This window comes from Macaca fascicularis, chromosome 11 (genome assembly GCF_037993035.2).
Source record: "Macaca fascicularis isolate 582-1 chromosome 11, T2T-MFA8v1.1".
Lineage (NCBI taxonomy): Eukaryota > Metazoa > Chordata > Mammalia > Primates > Cercopithecidae > Macaca > Macaca fascicularis.
In genome coordinates this window covers 105,427,822-105,454,225 of record NC_088385.1, presented here as the reverse complement: position 1 = coordinate 105,454,225, position 26,404 = coordinate 105,427,822, and the positions used below count along the sequence as shown (strand labels likewise).

Below are 26,404 nucleotides of genomic sequence, written 5' to 3'. Positions count from 1 at the left end.
AATGTTAATTTCTAGGAATGCTCTAGGATGGTTTACTAAGCAGATGATATGTGAGCACTTAAAGGAGAATATTTTGATAATCAGGAGTTGCATGGATTTTCTGGGATTCAGAATTACTTTGACCACTCAAAGTACTTGTCTGAAACCAGCAATATAAAATGGAGAGGGAATAATAGAGGTAAAATCTATTGTTCGCTAGCAAATGGGTGGGCACTGTGTTAAATGTTATCTCATTTAATCAGTGCTGAAACTCCTGAGTGTAGATATTGCTATTAAAATGCTTTTTTTTTTTTGAGATGAAGTCTGACTCTGTCGCCCAGGCTAGAGGGCAGTGGCATAATCTTGGCTCACTGCAACCTCCACCTCCTGGGTTCCAGCAATTCTCCTGTCTCAGCCTCCTGAGTAGCTGGGATTACAGGCACTTGCCACCACGCCCGGCTAATTTTTGTATTTTTAGTAGAGATGGGGTTTCACCATGTTGGCCAGGCTGGTCTTGAACTCCTGACTTCAGGTGATCCACCCACCTCGGCTTCCCAAAGTGCTGGAATTACAGGCGTGAGCCACTGCACCCGGCTGATATTACTATTAAAATTCTTATTTTACAGATGGGGAAACTGACTTGATGAAGTTAAGTGACTTGTCCCAGATTTTGTAAATAGAGATTAAATAATTCATTCAAGATCATTGAACAAGGCAGTCTATCCCTAGAGCGGGCACACTTTTCTCTTTTTTTTTTTGGACAAGGTCTCACTCTGTCACCCAGACTGGAGTGCAGTGGCATGATCATGGCTCACTATAGCCTTGACTTCTCAGGCTCAAGCAGATCCTCCCACCTCAGCCTCCCAAGTAACTGGGAGCTGGGACTACAGGTGCAGGCCACAACACCTGGCAAATATTTAAATTTTTTGTAGACATAGAGTCTCCCTATGCTGCCCGGGCTGCCCTCGAACCCCTGGGCTCAAGTGGTGCTCCTGTCTCGGCCTCCCAAAGTTCTGGGATTACAGGTGTGAGCCACTGCACCCAGTCTGGAATTTTTGTTCTTTTTTTTTTTTTTTTTTTTGAGATGGAGTCTTGCTCTGTCCCCCAGACTGGAGTGCAGTGGTGCAATCTTAGCTCACTAAAACCTCCGCCTCCTAGGTTCAAGCAATTCTTCCGGCCTCGGCCTCCCTAGTAGCTGGGATTACAGGTGTGTACACCACGCCTGGCTAATTTTTGTATTTTTTAGTAGAGAAGGGGTTTTGCCATGTTGGTCAGGCCAATCTTGAACTCTTGACTTCAGGTAATCAACCGGCCTCGGCCTCCCAAAGTGCTGGGATTACAGGCGTGAGCCAGGCGTGAGCCACCAAGCCCAGCTGAGCTTTTGTTCTTAACCTCTGTATTGTGCTATGTGAAAGCTTAAAAAATGTATAGACCAGGAGAAGTGGCTCCTGCCTTTAATCCCAGCACTTGGGGAGGCCAAGGCAGGTGGATTGCTTGAGTTCAGGAGTTTGAGACTGGCCTGGGCAACATGACAAAACCCTATCTCTACCAAAAAAACTCCCCAAACCAGAAAACAAAACAAAAATTAGCTAAGTATGGTGGCATGCTCCTGTGGTCCTAGCTACTCAGAGGCTGTGGTGGGAGGATCGCTTGAGTCTAGGAGGTCGAAAGACTGTCAAAAAAAAAAAAAAAAAAAAAAAGTAGAAACACAGGAAGGGGAAGAAGGTTACCAAATGGTACAAGAAAAAGAACTTGGTCTTTTGTGTCAGGCAGGTCTTATTACAACTTTGGCTGGCTCTGCCATTTAGCAGTTAGTTGACCTAAGGCAAAGTACTTAAACTCTACAAATCTCAGATTTCTCATCTGTAAAGTGAATGCAGTAGTATGTACCCCATAGAATTCCTGGGAGGATTAAGTATGATGAAATATATCCATACAATGAGGGTTCATGGGATATGGCCAGCATTGTACCAAGTATTTTACTTGTTTTATTTTATTTTTGAGACAGGGTCTTGCTCTGTCACCCAGGCTGGAGTGCAGTGACCTGAACATCGGTGACTGCAGCCTCGACCTCTTGAACTCAAGCAATCCTCCCACCTCAGCCTCCCAAGTAGCTGAGACTACAGGCATGTGCCACCATGCCCAGCTAATTTTTTTGATTTTTTTGTAAAGATGGGGTCTTGCTATATTGCCCAAGCTGTTCTCGAACTCCTGGGCTCAAGTGATCCTCCCACCTCGGCCTCACAAAGTGCTGGGATTACAGGTATGAGCCACCACACTCAGCCCTGTACAGAGTATTTTAATTGAGGCAATTTACTTAATCTTTACAACAACGCTTTGAGGCAGGTATGCTCATCATTCCTATTTTACAGATGAGAAAACTAAGATTTAGAGGATTAAGTGACTTGTCCATGGTTACACAGTCAGCACATGGCAGAGCAGGAATTCAAACTCAGGAAGTATGAATCCAGAGTATAAGCTCTCATCTACTTTTACTGTGTTACCTTCCTGTGTGAAAAAGACTTGGAAGTTGGAGTTATATACAAGCTTGATAGGATTCTACAAGTATAGCAGCTTGCAAAAAGCCCTCAATTCAGATTTAGGGTACATTTATACAAAAATGGCATCCAGTGCATACATTCTGTGCTGTTTTGGTTGCATCTGCAGTATTGTGTTCAAATTTGTATGATACCTTTTATTTTTTACATTTTTCTGAGATGGAGTTTCACTCTTGTTGACCAGGCTGGAGTGCAATGGCACAATTTTGGCTCACTGCAACCTCTGCATCCTGGGTTCAAGCGATTCTACTGCCTCAGCCTCCCTAGTAGTGGGATTACAGGCGCCCACCACCACGCCTGGCTAATTTTTTGTATTTTTAGCAGAGACGAGGTTTCACTATGTTGGCCAGGCTGATCTCAAACTCCTGACCTCAGGTAATCCACCTGCCTTGGCCTCCCAAAGTACTGGGATTACAGGTGTGAGCCACCGTGCCCAGCCCGGATGATACCTTTTTCTTTTTTTTTTTTTTTGAGACGGAGTCTTGCTCTGTCACCCAGGCTGGAGTGCAGTGGCCCGATCTCAGCTCACTGCAAGCTCCGCCTCCCAGGTTCATGCCATTCTCTTGCCTCAGCCTCCTGTGTAGCTGGGACTACAGGCGCCTGCCACCTTGCCCGGCTAGTTTTTTGTATTTTTTAGTAGAGATGGGGTCTTGCCATGTTAGCCAGGATGGTCTGGATTTCCTGACCTCGTGATCTGCCTGTCTTGGCCTCCCAAAGTACTGGGATTACCGGTGTGAGCCACTGCGCCCGGCCTCGGATGATACCTTTCAACAGAGATACTGACAAAATGGAAATAACTATGATGATGAGAGAAATAATCTCAAGAGAGAAACAGCTGAAAATGTTTTGGTTTCATGAAGGCATGCAAGGGGTCAGAGAGGTAGATGTCTTTGGGAAAGGCTGTCCAGATAGGTTGACAGTACCTTGAGTCCTCGCTGTTTTCAGTCTTGCAGGTGCAAGGATTTCACTTTATCAGTTAATTAATATTCAGAGTTGATCATACTATACTCTTGGCAACTGACTCACTCTAACCAAACTTATAAGAGACCGTTGCATATACCAGAATGCCAATTAATTAACTTAAAATTAGGAACATAAGCACCAAACAGATTTTATACATGTATTTGCTGATCAGAGCATCTTGTTTTTCTAGGAGTTTTATCTTCTATCAGCAAATAGATATAAAAACTGTGGGCCGGGCACAGTGGCTCACGCCTGTAATCCCAGTACTTTGGGAGGCCGAGGCGGGTGGATCACCAGAGGTCAGGAGTTCAAGACCAGCCTGGCCAACATGGTGAAACCCCGTCTCTACTAAAAATACAAAACTTAGCTGGGTATGGCGGCAGATGCCTATAATCCTAGTCGGGAGGTGGGCAAAGGTTGCAGTGAGCCGAGATCACACCACTGTGCTCCTTGCTGGGCAACAGAGTGAGACTCCATCTCAAAAAAGAAAAAAACAAAACAAAACCCAAAAACTGTGGTAGGCTAAAAGTTGTTAGCTTGCAGGTAGGGTAAAACTGCAGACTCGTCTCAATTTCTGATTTAAAGTCATGATCAAAAATTGATATCTCATATTTCATTCACTGATTTTATTAACTTGATTTATTTCTCATTATTTTATTAATTTGTTTTATTCATATGAACATTTTATATGTGGTTTTGAACATTTGTATCTTGTCAAATCTGCAGTATAAACAAATATAAACAAATCTGCAAATTGTTTATATTCTTTACCCATTTTTTAACTGGGTTATTTTATGTTTTTTATTTATTTTATTTTATTTTATTTTTGAGACAGAGTCTCGCTTTGTCACCCAGGCTGGAGTGCAGTGGCGTGATCTCGGCTCACTGCGAATTCCGCCTCCCGGGTTCACACCATTCTCCTGCCTCAGCCTCCCCAGTAGCTGGGACTACAGGTGCTCACCACCACGCCCAGCTAATTTTTTGTATTTTTAGTAGAGACAGGGTTTCACCGTGTTAGCCAGGATGGTCTTGATCTCCTGACCTCGTGATCCTCCGGTCTTGGCCTCCCAAAGTGCTGGGATTACTGTGCCTGGCCGGGTTATTTTTAATTGAATAGTAGATTTCTACTTGGTTGTTTTTTATTGATCAGTATGTTCTTTTTTTTTCTTTGAGACAGAGTCCCGCTCTGTTGCCCAGGCTGGAGTGCAGTGGAGCAATTTTAGCTCACTGCAGCCTCTGCTTCCTGGATTCAAGCAATTCTCCTGCCTCAGCCTTCCGAGTAGCTGGGACTACAGGTGTGCACCACTACACCCAGCTAATTTTTCTGTATTAGTAGAGACAGGGTTTCGCCATGTTGGCCAGGTGGTCTCGAACTCCTGACGTCAGGTGATCTGCCTGCCTCAACTTCCCAAAGTGCTGGGATTACAGGTATGAGCCATGTGCCTGGCCTGATCAATAGGTTCTTTATATAAACATATATCTAAAATATTTAGCTAAATTTAGATAATTCAGATAAAATGTTAAATATATGTATAAACAATAAAATAGGCCGGGTGTGGTGGCTCACGCCTGTAATCCCAGCACTTTGGGAGGCCAAGGCAGGTGGATCACCTGAAGGCAGGAGTTCAAGACCAGCCTGGCCAACATGGTGAAACCCCATCTCTACTAAAAATACAAAAATTAGCTGGGCGTGGTGGCGCGTGCCTGTAATCACAGCTACTTGGGAGGCTGAAGCGGGAGAATTACTTGAACCTAGGAGGCAGAGGTTGCAGTGAACCAAGATCGCGCCATTGCACTCCAGCCTGGGCAACAAGAGCGAAACTCTATCTCCATAACTAAAATAAAAAAATAAAAAATAAAGTGAGGTATACATTTTTGTTATACCAGTTGCAAATATTTTATGTAATAATTCAGATACTTCTCGACTTTATGTACCTTCTGTCATCCGTGAATGAATTTGGCTCTCTGTTTTGTAAAGATAGCTTTCTCCCTCCAAGGTTTTAAATAAATTTTGCCATTTTTTCTGTTATTCTTTTTTTTATTTTTTCGAGACAGAGTTTCGCTCTTTCTGCCCAGGCTGCAGTGCAATGGCGCCATCTCGGCTCACCGCAACCTTTGCTTCCTGGGTTCAAGCGATTCTCCTGCTTCAGCCTCCCAAGTAGCTAGGATTACAGGCGCCTGTCACCACGCCCGGCTAATTTGTGTGTGTGTGTGTGTGTGTGTGTGTGTGTGTGTGTGTGTGTGTGTGTATTTTTAGTGGAGACGGGAGTTTCTTCATGTTGGCCAGGCTGGTCTTGATCTCCTGACCTCAAGTGATCCACCCGCCTCACCCTCCCAAAGTGTTAGGATTACAGGCGTAAGCCACTGCGCCCGGCCTTGGTTATTCTTCTAAAAACTACATTTTAAATACGAATGGAGGCGCTGCTCTGGGCCCAGCTCCGACTCGGCGCGAGTAGGAGGAGCTGTGGTGGTGCTGCCGGTCCCCGGGCAGAGGAGGCGCGGGCGGCTCCGGGACCATGGAGCCCGGTGACGCGGCGCGCCCAGGCCCGGGTCGGGTTGCCTAGGCGCTGCCGCGGCGGCAGATGCTGCTGCAGCTGCTGCTGGGTCGGGGACTTCGAGTCATGGCCTCGGCCTCGGCCTCCTCCTCTGGGAAGGAGGCGGAGGAGAGCCACCTCCGCCTGATTCCACCTCCGCCTGATTCTACAGGCGTTGTAGCTGCCCTTTTCTGTGGAATCACACAAGCTCATTACACCTACAACAATCTGTCCGTGGAATCAAGAAGTGTGAGCCTGCTCACCTTCGTCCTGCTGCTCACGCTCACCATCCTCACCATATGGCTCTTCAAGCACTGCCGGGTGCACTTACTGCATGAGACCGGGCTGGCCATGATATGTGGGCTTATCGTTGGGGTGATCCTGAGGTATGGTACCCCTTCCACCAGTGGCCGCAAATCATTGAACTGCACTCGGGAAGATCGGGCCTTCAGCACTTTAGTAGTCAATGTCAGAGGTAAGTTCTTCCAATACACTCTGAAAGGAGAGATCAGCCCTGGCAAGATCAACAGCGTAGAGCAGAATGACACGCTATGGAAGGTAACATTCAACCCAGAGGTATTTTTCAACATTCTTCTGCCTCCAGTTATTTTCCATGTTGGATACAGCTTAAAGAGACACTTTTTTGGAAATCTCGGGTCACACCTTCTTGGGGACTGTTGTTTCATGCTTCCTTATTGGAAATCTCATGTATGGTATGGTGAAGCTCATGAAGATTATGGGACAGCTCTCAGATAAATTTTACTACGCACATTGTCTCTTTTTAGGAGCAATCATCTCTGCCACTGACCCAGTGACTGTGCTGGCGATATTTAATGAATTGCATGCAGACATGGATCTTTATGTACTTCTGTTTGGAGAGAGCATCCTAAATGACGTTGTTGCCCTTGTACTTTCCTCATCTATTGTTGCCTGCCAGTCAGCAGGACTGAACTTCAACTCACGCCTTTGATGCTGCTGTCTTTTTAAAGTCAGTTGGCATTTTTCTAGGCATATTTAGTGGCTGTTTTACCATGGGAGCTGTGACTGGTGACCAAGTTTACCAAACTGGACTGCTTCCCCCTGCTGGAGAGGGCGCTCTTCTTCCTCGTGTCCTGGAGCACGTTTCTCTTGGCAGAAGCCTACGAATTTACAGGCGTTGTAGCTGTCCTTTTCTGTGGAATCACACAAGCTCATTACACCTACAACAATCTGTCCGTGGAATCAAGAAGTCAAACCAAGCAGCTCTTTGAGGTGTTACATTTCCTGGCAGAAAACTTCATCTTCTTCTGCATGGTCCTGGTGCTATTTACCTTCCAGAAGCGTGTTTTCAGCCCCATTTTCATCATTGGAGGTTTCGTTGCCGTTTTCCTGGGTAGAGCTGCCCATATCGACCTGCTCTCCCTCTTCCTCAACTTGGGCAGAAGGCATAAGATTGGCTGGAATTTCCAACACATGATGATGTTTTCAGGCCTCAGGAGCAATGGCGTTTGCGTTGGCCATCCGTGACACGGCATCCTATGCTCGCCACATGATGTTCACCACCATGCCTTTCATCGTGTTCTTCACCATCTGGATCATTGGAGGAGGCACAACACCCATGTTGTCATGGCTTAATATCAGAGTTGGCCTCGAGGAGCCCTCCAAAGAGGACCACAATGAACACCACTGGCAGTACTTCAGAGTTGGTGTTGACCCCGGTCAAGATCCACCAGCCAACAACCACAGCTTTCAAGTCTTACAAGGGGACAGCCCAGATTCTGCCAGAGGAAACCGGACAAAACAGGAGAGTACGTGGATATTCAGGCTGTGGTACAGCTTTGATCGTAATTACCTGAAGCCCATCCTCACACACAGCGGCTCTCTGCTAACCGCCACTCTCCCGCCTGGTGTAGACACAGCGGCTCCCCGCTAACCGCCACTCTCCCGCCTGGTGTAGACACAGCGGCTCTCCTAACCGCCACTCTTCCGCCTGGTGTAGACACAGTGGCTCTCCTAACCGCCACTCTCCCGCCTGGTGTAGACACAGTGGCTCTCCTAACCGCCACTCTCCCGCCTGGTGTAGCTTGCTAGCTCGATGTCTGACCAGTCATGGAGGTGTACGATAACCAAAAGCCACTGAGAGAGGGAAACTCTGATTTTATTCTGACTGAAGGCGACCTCACATTGACCTACGGGGACAGCACAGTGACTGCAAATGGCTCCTCAGGTTCCCATACTGCCTCCACGGGTCTGGAGGGCAGCTGGAGAATGAAGAGCAGCTCAGAGGAAGTGCTGGAGCGGGACCTGGGAATGGGAAACCAGAAGGTTTCGAGCCGGGGTGCCCACCTAGTGTTTCCTCTGGAAGATAATGTTTGACTTTCCCTCCAAACCCTGGCACGATGGAGGAGGCTTCCAAAGGGGTGAGGATAGCTTCAAACCCTAGTGTTGCTTGAGGTGGGGCAGTGACTAGATTGAACTAACTTTTCTATTTTGTTGGGGTCTGAAGCTATTGTTAACACTTAAAATTTAACTCACGATGCAGATGGTGAGGCAAAAGTGTCTCTAAATTCAGACAAACGTAGACCTATTTCTACTTTTTTTTTTTTCAGATAGTAGTGCACTGTTTCAGTTAAGCAAACAAAAAAATAGCATACTTTAATGGTCAGTATCTGAACAAGGCAGGGCAGGTGCTGTGTGGAGGGCTTCCTCTTTCGAGAGGCTGCATGTCAGTACACAGTGGTGCAAGTCAAGCTGACCACAGAAATATCAAGTTAGGGGAGAACAGGCTGAAAGAAAGATCGAGAAGGAAGGCAATTGAGATTGGACCTCCAGAGATTATGGGAAACTGTTGTTAAATGGAACAGAAAACATGAAAAAATAATATGAGTGGAGGCTCTGGCAATGAAGGCTGTGTGACTGCAACCTCATATCAGGATTCCTGACTTTTATGCTACCTGTGTTTCTTCTAGACTGAAGATTTGAAGATACATCCACAAACATTTCAACATGTAAAAAAGAATTATAGTTCCTTCTCTGGAGATGTCCATAAAGAAGTAGTTATAATATGTTTAAAACCAGACCAGGCGCGGTGGCTCACACCTGTAATCCCAACACTTTGGGAGGTCGAGGCAGGCGGATCATCTGAGGTCAGGAGTTCGAGACCAGCTGGCCAACATGGTGAAACCGAATCTCTACTAAAAAATACAAAAATTAGCCGGGCATCGTGGCAGGTGCCTTAATCCCAGCTACTTGGGAGGCAGAGGCAGGAGAATCATTTGAACCCGGGAGGCTGAGGTTGCAGTGAGCCTAGATAAAGCCATTGCACTCAAACCTGGGGGACAAGAGTGAGACTTCTCTTAAATAAATAAATAAATAAAATAAATAAAATTAAATAACCAAAGGCAAATAGCGTTACACTGTTATTTTTTAGTTAATCTGAAGAAAGGAGGTATTTAGAAACTGATGATGGTATCACTGCAAAAAGCATTAAACTTTGAGGGCTACCATATGAGCTGACAGCCTAGGAAATAGTAAGACTGAGGTATCTACAGTGGATTTAGAAATAGCACCAAACTTTGTAGGATGCTATTATCTGGGGAAGGGAAGGCAGCAAGAAACCTGCAAGGCAACAGGCTAGAATTCAGAGGGAAATAAATCTCTATGCAAAAATTAACTGCAAAGAAATACAAGATAGTAGTCTCAAAACTGGGTAGAATTCCGAACTTTGAGCTGACAAATGCATGAGATTTCAGTGGCCGCATGAGGAATCAGAGGCGAGTCAATGGAACGTTAAGTATTTTCAACCCACTAGAAGGTCCTGTCTTCTGTAAGTTTAAGAATCCGAGTATCTTTATGCCATTGAGTGCTGTGCAGAGAAGGGTCATTTTCCCTTTATCTGGGGAGGCTGCTGCACCAGCTTAACATGTGGGTGTGATTTGAAAGTTAGGTTTTCAGTTTGGGTTCTTCCTGTATGAGCTATTCTGTCCACCCACACCTGTAGTGCTGAAATACTGAAAGACCTTTTGGGAAAAGTTTGAGTTTCTCCCCATGTTTCTGTGCTTCAGCAGTAGCATTTTTTTTTTTAGCAACCCAGTTTCTAAAAAATGCTTTCAATAACGTGGGCATTTTCTTATTATGGCAGAAAAAATAGTGTCCCAGTCTAGTCCACCCATAATGAAATCAGCCATTTAATCTTCTCAATTAGCATGTTTAATGGTTAATTTTTAAATAAGACATTGCTTCACAACGTTTTCATTTTTTATTTTTATTTTTTTGAGATGGAGTCTTGCTCTGTCACCCAGGCTGGAGTGTAGTGGTGTGACCTTGGCTCGCTGCAATCTCTGCACGCCCGGGTTCACGTGATTCTCCTGCCTCAGCCTCCCTAGTAGCTGGGATTGCAGGCACCTGCCACCACGCCTGGCTAATTTTGTATTTTCAGTAGAGATGGGGTTTTGCCATGTTGGCCAGGCTGGTCTTGAACTCCTGCCTTCAGGTGATCCACCTGCCTTGGCCTCCCAAAGTGCTAGGATTACAGGCATGAGCCACCACACCCGGCCTGCTTCACAACTTTGTGTTCGAATTGATGATGTGTGCAAATCAGGAAACTATTTAATTAATTCGAGCCATATGAATTTGCTGATATTCAACCATTTTGTAAAAACAGGAGTGGCAATTTCATATGGTTCAATAAAATAAAATTGAGGCCGGGCACAGTGGCTTACACCCATAATCCTAACACTTCGGGAGGCTGAAGCAGGATGATCACTTGAGCTCAGGAGTTTGAGACCAGACTGGGCAACATGGCAAAACCCTGTCTCTACAAAAACACAAAGATGAGACAGGCATGGTAGCACATACCTTTAGTTCAGTTCTAGGTACTTGGGAGGCTGAGGTGGGAGGATCGCTTGAGCCCAAGAGGCAAAGGTTGCAGTGAGCCAAGATCATGCCACTGGTAACCAGTCTGGGCAACAGAGTGAGAACCTGTCTCAAAAAACAAACAAACAAACAAACAGACAAATTTATTTTTATGTATGGTATGAGAAAGGGATTTGTTTTGTTTTGTTTTTGAAATGGAGTCTTGCTCTGTTGCCCAGGCTGGAGTTCAGTGGCACCATCTTGGCTCACTGCAACCTCTGCTTCCTTTGTTCAAGCGATTCTCTTGTCTCAGCCTCCTGAGTAGCTGGAATTACAGGCACCGGCCACCACACCCAGCTATTTTTTGTATTTTTAGTAGAGACAGGGTTTCACCATGTTGGCCAGGCTGGTCTCAAACTCCTGACCTCAGGCGTTCTGCCCCACTTGGCCTCCCAAAGTGCTGGGATCACAGGCATGAGCCACTGTGCCCAGTCTTAGAAAGGGATTTAATTTGTTTTTTTTCTTCCAAATGGATAGCTCCTTGTCCCAACACTATCTATTAGTCTGTCATTTCCCAAGTAATTTAAATGTCTCCTTTAACATATACTAAGATTACACACACACACACAAATGGACACACACACATATATATATGTGTGTGTGTATATATATATATATATATTTTCTGTACTTTTTATTCTATTCATATTGATCTATTGGTCTATTTTTTCCCAGTGCTATTTCAATTATTGTGACTTTACAACATAGTTGACATCTGGTAAAGTTCTTTTTCTAATGAACCTTAACTTTTTTGGCACAACTCATAGATGAACTTTAAAATTAACTTGCTACTTCTATAAAGTATCCTGTTGTAATTTTGATAAAAGTTATGTTACATTTGTTATTTAATTTGGGGGTATAATATCTGCATACTATTGAGTCTTTTCATTTAGAAATATCTTTTATGGCCTTCATTAAAATTATATGGTTATCCTCAACAATATTCTTTTCTTTTTTTTTGAGACAGGGTCTCACTCTGTCATCCAGGCTGGAGTGGAGTGGCACAATTTCTGCTCACTCAACTGCCCAGGCCCAGGTGATCCTTGCACTTCAGCCTCCGAAGTAGCTGGGACTACAGGCATGTGCCACCACACCTGGCTGATTTTTTGTAGAGACTGGGTTTCGCTACGTTGCCCAGGCTGTTCTTGAACTCCTGTACTCAGGTTATCCACCCATGTCAGCCTCCCAAAGTGATAGGGTTACAGGCATAAGCTACCATGCCTGGCAACAGCTTTCATATTTTTAAGTTTTTTTCCTAAATAACCCAAGGTCTATTGAAATTGAATATAGCTTTCTTTTCTATTACATATTTAAATAGATATTTTCTGATTTTAGAAAAGCTGTAGATTTTTATATGTTAATCTTGTTTCCTTTCTGAAAGTTTTAATTAGTCCATATAGATTACCTGTGATTCATTGGATTTTCTAGGTATAAATCTACCTTGCCAATATTCATACTTATTTCTTTTTTTTTCTGGTATTTTTGCATTGCTTGGTAACTCTAGGACAATGTCTACTATCGATGATAAAAGTAGGCATCATTATGTGTTGTTTCTGAGTTCTGTGGAGATGTGGTCTAATGTTTTGTTCTTTAGAATGATGTTTGGAGATTGGCAAAATGTTGATTATTGTTGAAGATAATGACAGGTCCATAGCAACCATTAATCTATTTTCTCTATGCTTGTGTATGTTTGAAAATTTCCATAATAAAAGAGTTAAATTCTACAAAGAGTCAAATTAAAAAAAAGAACAAGACTTATTTTAGGTTTTTGTTAGAAACCCCTTTTCAGGCCGGGTGTGGTGGCTCACACCTGTAAACCCAGTACTTTGGGAGGGGGAGGCGGGCAGATCACCTGAAGTCAGTAGTTCGAGACCAGCCTGGCCAACATGGTGATACCTTGTCTCTACTGAAAATACAAAAGTTAACTGGGTGTGGTGGTGGGCATCTGTAATCCCAGCTACTTGGGAGGCTAAGGCAGGAGAATTGCTTGCACCCGGAAGGTGGAAGTTACAGTGAGCTGAGATCGCACCATTGCACTCCAGCCTGGGTGACAGAGGTGAGACTCTATCTGAAAAAAAAAAAGAAAAGAAAAAGAAAATATCTTTTCCTAGTTTATTGTAAATTATTTTATTAGAAATGGATGGAGAATTAATTGTATCATCAGAAAAATATCTTTTAAAAGAAAAGGTATCACAGGAGCCATCCATCTCAGAAAACCAAGGAAAATAAATGAGACTTTCAATATTAAAAATGACCAAATATTTAGATTTGCTTCTCTCTCTTTCTTTTCATTAACTGACAGTTTACAATTAGAGGAGAGGTGACTCTAGGGCCTAGCATATTGCTGAAAACACAGAAGGGAATAAATAAATTATGTATCGTCGGAGGTTTTAATTGGGGAGAGAGCTGTAGGTAACTGTTACACCACACAGATCCTCCCTCCAGGACTGAAGGACTTACCCCTCCAGCTGCTGGGATTATAGTTGGCTGACACTCTCCAGCAGCTGGCACTTTCCAGGAACTGTCTGTGGCCGACGAGAACCACCTTACTCAAAGTTCTGCCCTCCTCCTAGGGGCAGCTGCATCCAATGACTGGTCTATGTGGAGGTATAAATCCACCTTGCCAATATTCATACTTATTTACATAATTTACTATATTCATACTTAAAGATTCTGTGCCCTTACCCAACTCAGGATAGGCTAAAAGAACTAGCCCAGCTTGGCTGGGTGCGATGGCTCACACCTGTAATCCCAGCACTTTGGGAGGCCGAGGCGGGTGGATCATGAGGTCAGGAGATCGAGACCATCCTGGCTAACACAGTGAAAACCCGTCTCTACTAAAAAATACAAAAAAGTTAGCCGGGCATGGTGGCGGGCGCCTGTAGTCCCAGCTACTTGGGGGACTGAGGCAGGAGAATGACATGAACCCAGGAGGCGGAGCTTGCAGTGAGCCGAGATCACACCACTGTACTCCAGCCTGGGCGACAGAGCAAGACTCCATCTCAAAAAAAAAACAAAAAAAAGAACTAGCCCAGCTTCAGAGTGCCCTGTGGGGTGGCTGAAGCCTTAGGGTTTCCAGATAAAATAAATACAGGATGCTCAGTTACATTTGAATTTCAGGTAAACTACAAATAATTGTTTTGGTATTTATAGATTCTAAATATTGCATGGGACATTATTATTTTTGCTGTTTATCTAACATTCTTTTTTTTTTTTTAGACAGAGTCTCACTTTGTCTCCAGGTTGGAGTGCAGTGGCACTATTTCAGCTCACTGCAACCTCTGCCCCTGGGTTCAAGCGATTCTCATGCATCAGCCTCTTGAGTTGCTGGGATTACAGGCATGTGCCACCACACCCAGCTAATTTTTGTATTTTTAGTAGAGACGAGGTTTCACCATGTTGGCCAGGATGGTCTCGATCTCCTGACCTCGTGATCTGCCAACCTCGGCCTCCCAAAGTGCTGGGATTACAGGCATGAGCCACTGCGCCCGGTCTTTTTTTTTTTTTTTTTTTGAGACAAGGTCTCACCCTGTCACTCAGGCTGGAGTACAGTGGCACAATCACAGCTCACTGCAGCCTTGACCTCCCAGGGCTCAAGTGATCCTCCCACCTCAGCCTCCTGTGAAGCTGGGACAACAGGTGCACGCCACCATGCGTGGCTAATTTTTTGTAGAGATGGAGTTTTATCATGTTGCCCAGGCTGGTCTCAAACTCCTGGGCTCAAGTTATCTGCTCACCTCCGCCTCCCAAAGTGCTGGGATTATAGGCATGAACTACTTTGCCCCACCTTACAGATTTAAGTGAGCATCCTGTATATTTATTTGCTAAATCTGGCAGTCCTGTGAAGCTTTGCTGTGTTTGCATTGCAGCCTCCCCTCTTCCTCTGTGCTATGGGTTGAATTGTGTCCTCCCAAATTTCACTGATGGAAGTCCTAACCCCTAATGTGATGGTATTGGGAAGTGGGGGTCTTTGAGGAGGTAATTAGGTTTAGATGGGGTTGTGAGGGTGGGCCCCTAATGATGGGAATAGTGTCTTTATAAAAAGAGAAGGAGAGAGTAATATTCTTTTCTTTCTTTTTTTTGTTTTTGAGATGGAGTCTCACTCTGTTGCCCAGGCTGGAGTGCAATGGTGCCATCTCAGCTCACTGCAACCTCTGCCTCCTGGATCCAAGTGATTTTCCCACCTCAGCCTCCTGAGTAGCTGGGATTACAGGCATGTGCCACCATGCCTGTTTTCTTTTTGTATTTTAGGTAGAGACAGTGTTTTACTGTGTTGGCCAGGCTGGTCTCAAACTCCTGATCTCAGGTGATCTGTCCTCTCTGGCGTCCCAAAGTACTGGGATCACAGGCATGAGCCACCGTGCCTGGCCTGAGAGCGATATTCTTTCTCTGCCATGTGAGGATCTAGTGAGAAGCTGGCCTCTGCAATCCAGGAAGGGGACCCTCATCAGGAACTGACTTGGTTATGGACTTCCTAGTCTCTAGAACTGTGAGAAATAAATGTTTGCTGTTTAAGCCACTACGGTTCTTTGTTATGACAACTTGAGTGAGCAGACTAAGACACTGTAATCCTGCTTCCTTCCATTATCCCACAGGTGTTGATTCTGAGAGCAATTCCCAACCAACTTCCTTTATGTGAAAATATGAAACCAGGGAAAGCGGGTCTCCCAGTAACCACTGAGTCGTATAGGATAAAAGCAGCTCTGTTCATATAATCAATGCAAATCATCATGGATAAACCTGGTGCAAAAATAGACTGAGGCCTTCACAAAGATGGATTCTGTCTCTTTTGCCTCCTTTCTCTTCCCACCCTCTAAGTGAAGAGTTTCTTCAGGATTTATGCTTGTCTTTCTTCTTGTTGCGATATATGTGATCTGCTTTGTCATTATCTGGCCCTTACTTAATGCTTTGTGGACATGACCTTCAAATCAACATTTTGCCTTGACTCTCTCCTGAGCTCCAGTTCTGTTTCCAGCAGTCTTTTCTTCTATACCTTGATTTTCTGAAAGTTCCCTACATACCGTATGTCCTTGCCTTACACACTTGCTTGACTATGACCAAATTTTCATTCAAGTTGCCAAGCAATGAGGCGGTATGTTGTGAAATGAATGTGCCTGGGAACCTGGTGAAAGTGGACATCAAGCATTTAAGAAGAGCAGGAACTGGGGAATGGAGCAGGACTCAAATGGCCTCTATTTTAAATTCTAAAAGTACCTGCTTCTTGAGTGCTTACTATGTGCCAGGTAAGGAGGGAATCCCAAAACACCCAGTTATGGGACCTCAGTTCTACTCTAGTGCTGTTGGTGAGACTCACTTTCTGCACGTCTGCTTCCTCATGTCTTAGCTGCTAGCTTAGGTCTTCCCTTTCTCTCACAGTTTCTGCATCTTCATTTTACTTATGCTTATGGTTCTTAAGTTCATGACCCTTTTTTTTTTTTTTTTTTTGGAGATGGAGTTTCAATCTGTCACCCAGGCTGGAGTGCAGTGGTAGGATCTTGGCTCACTCCAACCTCCACCTCCTAAGTTCAAGTGATTCTCTTGCCTCAGACTCCAGAGTTCTGAGTAGCTGGGACTACAGTCATGCACTGCTACGCCTGGCTAATTTTTTTTTTTTTTTTTTTTTTGTAGTAGACAGGGTTTTACCATGTTGACTAGGCTGGTCTTGAACTCCTGATTTCAAGTATCCTCCCACCTTAGCCTCCCAAAGTGCTGGGAATACAGACGTGAGCCACTGCACTCAGCCCATGATCCTCAATATCTTTTCAGGGTTATCTACACTTGACAGCTTCATTTCCTTGCTTTTATTCCCCTCAAGTTCCTGAGACAGGTAATCTGATTGGCTGTGCTATGTTTTTGAACTAGGGAAATGCTGAGGTTTCTGGTCAGTCTATAGGTTGGTTGCCTTTAGGTCAGGGGTCCACACTTGCTTGACCAGTTGTGGTTGGAGGGATTATGTGGCTCCTGAGAACTGCCCTTACTACTTCAGCAGGGCCAGCGGCTGAGCAGCACAATGGCTGGCATGCCCAATACAGTCCCAAAGTCCAATCTCTTTCCTTCCCATTTCTGTTAAAGGAACAACCATCTCGCCTTCTGTTTGGATAAGAAACCCTGGCCTCATATTTGAATCTATCTTTCCTCTTAATATTCAGTTCCAACCTCTGCCAAATCATATTGATTCTTTGCAGACTATCTTAGTAAGCTCAGGCTGCTATAAGAAAATACCATAGGTTGGGTGGCTTCAACAACAGAAATTTATTTCTTACAGTTCCATAGAAGAAAGACTATAACCTATTCTCTTCTTTTGATTTTCACCTTCACTGTCCAAATCTGGAAACTCCTCATTTCTTTCTCAGACCCACACGACAGCCTCTTACCTTATTTTTCCTTCTCCTATTATTTTCACATCCTACTTTCAGATTGACTTTCTTTTTTCTTTTCTTTCTTTTTTTTGGGGGTGGAGGTGGGGATGGAATCTCCCTCTGTCACCCAGGCTGGAGTGCAGTGGGGCGATCTCGGCTCCCTGCAACCTCCACCTCCCGGGCTCAAGTGATTCTCCTGCCTTAGCCTCCCGAGTAGCTGGGATTACAGGTGCCCGCCACCACACCAGGCTAATTTTAAAATTTCTAGTAGAGAGGGATTTCACCATGTTGGCTAGGATGATGTCAAACTCCTGACCTCAAGTGATCCACCCTCCTTGGCCTCCCAAAGTTCTGGGATTACAGGTGTAAGCCACCGTGCGGGGCCCAGGTTGACTTTCTTGAAGTTCACCTTTGCTGATACTACCCTATTGCTCAAATAACTTCAGTAGCTTTCTGCTGTTCATGGAATAAAGTCTGAATGTCTTTGCTTGGCATTCAAGTCTCTTCATAATCCAGGCCCACTGGATACTTTCAATATATTCTCCATTAGTTTTCTTTTTGACTCTTGTATTTCTCAAAGTGTAGTCCTCAGGATGACAAACCTAGATTTACCTGAGTGCTTTTGAAAGTGCAGGTTCCTCCTGAACCTGCAGAACCCCCAGCTACTTCGGAGGCTGAGGCAGGAGAATCACTTCATCCCAGGTGGCGGAGGTTTCAGTGAGCCAAGATTGCGCCACTGCCCTCCAGCCTGGGCGACAGAGGGAGGTACCATCTCAAAAAAAGAAAAAACAGAAGAAGAAAATCATCCCTAGAAACAGTGACTATTACCTCTGCAGGTGGGGCCTAGGAATCTATATGGCAAACAGGAATGCCAGGTGATTCTTCTGCATATTGAACTTAAAGAGTGCGCAATATTGACCGCGAGGAAATGGAGAGTCCTCATTCTTGTAATGCTCTGAAAGGAGAAGTTGGGAGTATTTTTTTCTGGGATAATGAAGGAGTTAGGCTCTTCTGACTGCCTCTTTGTCATGGAAAGTGGCCAGTGGTTCTGATTCCTTAAGGCAGTGATTTTCAAGCTGTGCTCAGAGGAGCACTCAAGAGACCCCAAAGGAGGCAAGGGGGATGCTGAGTGGATGGATTCCACAACTCGCGGTTCTCCTCTTTCACTAAAAGAACTCCACTTTGATCTGTTTTATAGTTTGAGTTTCTAAGATTATATTTGAAATAAGCGGCCGGGCGCGGTGGCTCAAGCCTGTAATCCCAGCACTTTGGGAGGCCGAGACGGGCGGATCACGAGGTCAGGAGATCGAGACCATCCTGGCGAACACCGTGAAACCCCGTCTCTACTAAAAAATACAAAAAACTAGCCGGGCGAGGTGGCGGGCGCCTGTAGTCCCAGCTACTCGGGAGGCTGAGGCAGGAGAATGGCGTAAACCTGGGAGGCGGAGCTTGCAGTGAGCTGAGATCCGGCCACTGCACTCCAGCCCGGGCTACAGAGCAAGACTCCGTCTCAAAAAAAAAAAAAAAAAAAAAAAAAAAAAAAAAAAAAAAAAAAAGAAATAAGTATCCTGCTTTAAGTTTTCCTAAAGGTCTCTGTTGTGGTTTAAATTACAGCTTTTCTCTGACTTCCAACTTTCAAATCATTTGAGAAGCAAATGCAGCGTTTATTCCATGCAGATGGAGATTGTAAATTAGCTTTATTAATGATAAACCCCCACTAGGGATTATAGCCTGGACCTATGGCAGCCATTGGGCTTCTCAGTAACATCCCTCCAAGCCTAGACCATGGTACAACTCACCCAAGGGAGTAAGTAGTGCCTTTCCTTGCTATTCCCCAACTTTTTGTTCCTTTATTCATCCTTAGGGTTTTCCATGTCCAGTGTGGCGACTTCCCTCGGTGGAGGAGACCATCAGTTTCTCCAGATGTTCCCGTTTCTGCCTTCCTAAGAACACATTCCTAATATAACCATGGCTCCTCTGAGTGTTCTCCTGTGACCACAGGTAGGAGGTTTATCTTCTGCTAATGGAAGGATCTGAAATGGGATGGAAAAGGAACATGAATTAAATTACCAACAAGGCTGTTCTGCACTCTTGGCTGAAAGTAAATCGCTATGCTGTTTTACATTTCAATTTATGCCTAGCTGTGGTAGCTGATGTAGAATATCAGAGCCCAGATGATGACATAAAAACACCTTAAGTAATATAACATCAGCAAAATAAAATCATCCCACTTTAAAACAATAAACATTTGAAGCTTTCCCATTACTAAATTCCCAGGAAGAAATCAACGTCCAAGAATTAAAATTTCTTTTATCAATTAAAGTGCAAAAAAATTACAGCTCTTACCAGTTTGTCATTCTGCTTAATCTCAGGGGGTCTCATTCAGACCCAGGGTAGAGTCAAGTTCTTTAGCATTGTCAGCTTTGGCTGTCTTCCACTGGAATGAATGTCGTTTTCTGTGAGAATTATCAGCTCTGTGCAAACTAAGTATTTCCTGCTTTGCTCTTTCATGGCACATGGAAAGATCTCACTTCATTCCTACTTTGCTATATGACTCTAGCGGCCAATGAAATTGTACTTGCATTTTTATTTGCAGCACTGTTCACAATAACAAAGATATGAAATTAACTTAAGTGTCTGTCTACAGATGAATACATTAAAAAATGTAGTATGGGCCAGGTGTGGTGGCTCATGCCTATAATCCCAGCACTTTGGGAGGCTGAGGCGGGTACATCACTTGAGGTCAGGAGTTGGAGACCAGCCTGGCCAACATGGTGAAATCCCATCTCTACTAAAAAGAAAAAATTAGCTGAGTGTGGTGGCGGGTGCCTGTAGTCCCAGCCACTAGGAGGCTGAGACAGGAGAATCACTTGAGCCCAGGAGGCGGAGGTTGCAGTGAGCTGAGATCGTGCCACTGCACTCCAGCTTGGGCGACAGAGCGAGACTCTGTTTCTAAATAAATAAAATAAAAATAAAAATGTACTATGTATACAAAATGAAATACTATTCTACCATAAAAAAGAAATAATTAAATTATTTGAGGCACCATGGATGGAAATGGAGGACCTTATCTTAAGTGAAATAAGCCAGGCACAAGAAGACAAATATTGCACATTCTCACTACATGTAGGAGCTAAAACATTTGAACACATGGAGGTAGAAAGTAGAAAAACAGATAACAGAGACTGGGAAGGGAGAGTGGGGAGGAGGGGAGAGGATGAAGACAAGTGAGTTCAAGGGTGCAAATATACAGAAAGATAAAGGAAGTAAGTTTAATGTTTGCTAGCAGAGCGGGATGACTGTATATTTTTTTTCTTTTTTTTTTTTTTTGAGATGGAGTCTGGCTCTGTCACCCAGGCTGGAGTGCAGTGGCCCGATCTCGGCTCACTGCAAGCTCCGCCTCCTGGGTTCACGCCATTCTCCTGCCTCAGCCTCCCGAGTAGCTGGGACTACAGGCGCCCGCTGCCACGCCCGGCTAATTTTTTGTATTTTTAGTAGAGATGGGGTTTCACCATGTTAGCCAGGATGGTCTTGATCTTCTGACCTCGTGATCCACCCTCCTCAGCCTCCCAAAGTGCTGGGATTACAGGCGTGAGCCACCGCGCCCGGCCTCATGTGGCTATGTCTTTAAAAAGATGATAAAGCCAGGTGTGGTGGCTCACAGCTATAATCCCAGCACTTTGGGAGGCTGAGGCCGGCAGATCACTTGAGGTCAGAAATTGGAAACCAGCCTGGCCGACATGGTGAAACCCCATTTCTACTAAAACTACAAAAATTAGTTGGGGACGGTAATGCACGCCTGTAATCCCAGCTACTAGGGAAGCTGATAGGAGAATCACTTGAACCCGGAAGGCAGAGGCTGCAGTGAGCCTGCCACTGCACTTCAGCCTGGGAGACAGAGTAAGGCTCTTTCTACCAAAAAAAAAAAAAAAAGAAAGATGATAAAATGTTGCCAGGCATGGTGGCTCACGCCTATCATCCCAGCACTTTGGGAAGCCGAGGTGGGTGGATCACTTGAGCTCAGGAGTTTGAGACCAGCTTAGGCAACATGGCGAAACCCTGTCTCTATTAAAATAAACAAAAAACAAAAAACAAAAATTAGCTGGGTGTGGTGGTGGGCGCCTGTAGTCCCAGTTACTCAGGAGGCTGTAGTGGAAGGATCGCTTGAGCCTGGGAGGCAATGAGCTGATACTGCGCCACTGCACTCCAGCCTGGGTGACAGAGGGAGACCCTGTCTCAAACAAACAAACAAAACGATAACATGTGGATGTGCATTTGCATAACAATGAACTTTCCATTAAAAAGAAATCCTCAAGAATTGTTTCACTGTTCATTGTGTTCTGTCAGTTATTGTTTCCCATATTTGAAATTCTTTGCACAGTCACTTTCCTTAGCATCCTTGTCTTGTTTCTTCTTTGTCCCTGTGTGTATTTTTAAAGCTTTCTCTTCACAATGGCAAAGACAGCAGCTGGCTCCAACTCCTGTTTAGATACCCGTTGGAGGCCTTCGTTGAATGAAAGAAGAAGATCCATTAAAAGAGGTAATTATGCATCTTGTTTATTTTGTAACAGGCAATTACCTTAAGTCTCACGGTCTCAGAATGTCTTATTGATCAGCATTCTCTGATTTTAAAAGGTTTGTGTTTTTGAAGTTTACAACTCAGCTATTTGAATTTGAAATACATTTTCTTGTAGAAACTGCTATAAAATGGTGTTTAAGACTCCTAGACCAGCCCACTGAAGCCCATAATATAGCAGAAATGTTTTACTGTCATTAGAAATAATTAGAAACATTTCCAATGATAGTTTTACAAAAGGAATACATGTAAAGAACAGAAACATAAACTGAGAAAAGGGTGTAAAAATAGATGAATGTTGATGCTTGAGGAAAAGTAAGCACTTAGACAATGAGGAGGGAGATGGCCACATTTACTGTTTGCTGAGCATATTGGTCGGGATTAAGGTCTTTTAATTGGAGGTAGTGAGTTTGGTCTCAGTTCAAAAATGGCATGAGGGGCCGGGCACGGTGGTTCACGCCTGTAATCCCAGCACTTTGGGAGGCCAAGGCAGGCAGATCACTTGCTGTCAGGAGTTTGAGACAAGCCTGGCCAACGTGGTAAAACCCCACGTCTACTAAAAATATAAAAATTAGCTGAGTGTGGTGGCACATACTTGTAGTCCCAGCTACTCCGGAGGCTGAGGCGGGGAATCGCTTGAACCTTAGAGGCGGAGGTTGCAGTGAGCTGAGATCACACCACTGCACTTTGGCCTGGGCAACTGAGCGAGACTCTGTCTAAAAAAAAAAAAAAGGCATGAAGAGAATGATTGAGCAAAAAGGATTTTCTGGAGTGAGACGGCCACCCAGAGGCTGGGAGAGGATGGGAAGGGAGAAGAGGCAACACAGATAGGCAGGTCCTTGCAAAGAAGAGCTTCTGGGAGGTGAAATTAGCTGAGTGAAAAGTGAGGAAAGGTTGGAGCCAGGGGAGAGGGGAGGGTCCCTAGATGCAGGATGTGCTGAGCCAGGATGTGACTGGTGAGTGAGGAAACGTGGTGTCTGTGGGACAGGAGCCCCCATGGGCTGCTCACTTTCTGTGCCTTCAACCACGTGGGGGTTTTCTCTCAGTCATTCTCCTGTATCCCCAAGTCCCCGAGGGCACTTCAGATTTTCTCAGGTGAGGAGTTGGGGATTGATGGGAGACAAGAGCTTGGAATATTTCTTTGAGAAAATTAGGAGAAATATTGTATTGCCACATACAATAGTTGTATTGTTAAGTGTGTGTGTGTGTGTGTGTGTGTGTGTGTGTGTGTGTGTGAAAGAGAGAAATATCTTCCCACAGAGGAACTATACTGCCCTTCCTGGGAGGTACTAATACCTTCAGTGTGACTGGTACCAGGAGACCCGACTGTGCAGTAAGAATGAAGTAGGGAGCCTGGTGCATTGTAGGAAATTAAGCCAACTAGTTTATTCCTGTTCAAAATGTTATTTTTTGTTTTTGTTTTGCTTGAAATAAATTAGTTTTAAATAGAAGTCTAAATAAAACACAACTCCAGGAAAGAATGAAATCTCACAATGGTGCAACCATTGCTTAGTAATTTCCTGCTTGTCCCCAAATGGACCAATTGCAGAAGGATTGGGAGAGATTTCATCTTACAACATGTTATGACAGAGAAGGAAGGGTTAAGAAATCATTCCACCTCATTGCCACATGTCTGGTGTACTTACAATAACTAGAGATTTTCTGGGATGTCCTCAATTCAAATATTCTGTTATGTTGACTCATGTACATTCCTACTTGTCAGATTGCAGCTCCCAAGTTCTGTTCAGAAGGTAGAGTCGGCATAGGAATTCAGTAGCAGATTCCTAGCTGGTGTTCTCAACCTTACTCCTCTCTTCTATTAGAAGATGTTATCTATTAGATATTATCATTTATTTTTGTTTAAACAAAACAAAATGCTTATATGTGCCAATGCTTACAGAAACTCTGTAAGTTATAGAAACTTTGATGGTTCTCTATTATACATTGCAACAAGCCCAGAGTTTTTTTTTCTAGCATTAGAGAGTTCGTCTTACTTAGGTAACTTTCTTTCTCTTGCTTCCTGGACACCCACCTTTTGTGTCAATCAAGTAGCTCTGTTCTCTTTTCCCTGCAACTGCCTTATTCATTCCTATCTGCTATGCCTTTGCTTCTTTCTATGTCTAAGCTTCTCTCCTGGGATGCTTTCCTCCTTTCTTTACTAATTAGAACTAAACTCACTTGTAAAATTTTAGCTTGAGTCTGACATCAAGCAAAACAAAGCACAGTGTAGAGCTCATAGAGAATAGAATATCTTTGTTCTTAAAGGGTCCTAGATGAGCCACTGCGAATGTGATCAGTATATTGAATGTACTGGCCTTGGATGCTGTGTTAGTCTGCATTCTCCAGAGAAACAGACCAAAAGGAGTTCTATAAAGAGACTTACTATAAAGAATTAGCTCACATGATTATGGAGGCAGAGAAGTCCCAGGATCTGCCGTCAGCAAGCTGGAGACCCAGAAGAGATGGTAATGTATTTCCAGTCCAAGTGCGAAGACCTGAGTACCAGGAGCACTGATAGTGTAAGTTCTAGTTTGAGTCCAAGTCCAAAGGCAGGAGAAGACTGACTTTGCAGCTTGAAGACAGGCAGAGAACTAATTATTATTTTTTTCTTGACTTTTTATTCTATCTTAAGGTCTTCAACAGATTGGATGAGGCCCAACCAAAGCAATCTGCTCTTCTACCCTACTACCCTACTAATTTAAATATTTTTTTTTTTTGTTTTTTTGAGATGGAGTATTGCTCTGTCACCCAGGCTGGAGTGCAGTGGCACAATCTCTCTCTGCTCACTACAACTTCCTCCTCCCGGGTTCAATTGATTCTCCTGCCTCAGCCTCCCGAGTAGCTGAGATTACAGGTGTGCACCACCACACCAGGCTAATTTTTGTAATTTTAGTAGAGACAAGGTTTCACCATGTTGGCCAGGCTGATATCAAATTCCTGACATCAGGTGATCCACCTGCTTCGGCCTCCCAAAGTTCTGGGATTATAGGCATGAGCCACTGCACCCAGCCTAATTCAAATGTTAATTTCACCTCAAAACACTCTCACAGACACACCAAAAATAATGTTTAATCTGGGCAATCCATGGCCCAGTCGTGTTGACACAAAATTAACCATCACATTGGCTGAGTGTGGTGACTCACGCCTGTAATCCCAGTACTTTGTGAGGACGAGGTGGGTGGAACACCTGAGGTCAGGAGTTTGAGACCAGCCTGGCCAACATGATAAAACCCCATTTCTCCTAAAAATACAAAATTAGCCGGGTATGGTGGTGCATGCCTGTAATCCCAGCTACTCAGGAGGCTGAGGCAGGAGAATCACTTGAATCTGAGAGGCAGAGGTTGCAGTGAGCTGAGATTGCGCAATTGCATTCAAGCCTGGGCAACAAGAGCAAAACTCCGTCTCAAAAAACAAACAAACAAAAAACAAAATTAACCATCACAGGTACTATTCCAGCAGGAAACCATTGTATTCTTTGTCACCATTGCCTTCAAATAAAATCCTCAAATAAACTTCATTCCAGCATCTTGGATGGTGTCTCAGGCAGAGCCGTTTGTTTTTCTGGACATTAGGGATCAGAATAGTTTCAGCTATTATAAATTTCAGACTGATCTGAATAAAAACTTTAATCACATCTTGAATTAAAAGCCTGTCCTTCCTTATTCTCCCAGAAGCTTGAAGTAGGAAAGGAGGAGGTAAGATCTGCCTTTTTCTTCCACTCTCTACCTCTTGTCTCACTTGCTAGATGCTCTGGGGTTAGCCAGGTAGGAAGGGCTAGAAGTTGAGAGCTATATATAGGTATATTTTTTAACCTAGCCAGTCCTAGTCTGCAAAAACCTCCTGTGTAGCAAACATCTAAATACTGATAATTTTTCAATAAGGGGCTTTTGTGGGTTCTTTGGAGACTCTCCATTGGAGACCTCTGATAGTGCAAAATTTCCTGATATGGTGCCCTCTTATGACATGCCCTCGTCCCTACTTCAGCAATTTACAGCACGTCACGTCTTTCTGGCTGGACGCTGGTCAGCAGCCTTCTTGGGTGGAGTCTCTGCAGCATCTGCTCTGCATTTTGCCTCACTAAGCTCTGAAAGTGTGATGCTCTCTCTTCTTCATTACAGACAGCGCCAGCCAGCCTCTCCCGCTTGGACTTTTCTAGGGGAGAATCAGGCACCCGTCTCTGTACTTCCCAAACTCCAGGGAACACAGGTCAGTCCTCTGTGGTAGGCAGAATAAGAGTGTCTCACGGATGTCCACACCCTAATCTCTGGAACCTGTGAATATGTTACCTTACCTGGCAAAACGAGCTTTGCAGATGTGATTGAGGTTATGGACCTTGAGTAGGAGAGATTATCCTGGGTTATCCATGTGGGCCCAGTCTAATTAATTCACCACAGGAATCCTTAAAAGTGGAGAACCTTTTTAGGTGGCTATAGTCAGGGAGAGAGATGTGACTACAGAAAAAGGGCAGAGACATATGACATGAGAAAAATGTTGCTTGCCATTGCTGACTTGAAGATGGAGGAAACAGCCACAGGCCAAGTC

The 26,404-nt window shown here is 44.3% G+C and overlaps 1 long non-coding RNA gene and 1 pseudogene across 7 annotated transcripts in view; both read left to right on the top strand.

Annotated features, from left to right (window-relative positions):
* Window positions 1-26,404, top strand: part of LOC102124823 (uncharacterized) — a 178,294-nt gene that overhangs the window by 44,054 nt on the left and 107,836 nt on the right. For 5 of the 7 annotated variants that reach the window (XR_012420521.1, XR_001483589.4, XR_010579547.2 and 2 more), the window contains exons 2-3: window positions 19,151-19,287; window positions 21,726-21,826. This is a non-coding gene — a long non-coding RNA (uncharacterized lncRNA). Of the gene's footprint in view, window positions 1-19,150; window positions 19,288-21,725; window positions 21,827-25,980; window positions 26,070-26,404 lie in introns of those variants that run through there. The other 2 variants (XR_001483588.4, XR_012420520.1) reach the window with 1 other exon arrangement.
* LOC107126489 (sodium/hydrogen exchanger 7-like) lies at window positions 6,017-8,533 on the top strand (annotated as a pseudogene).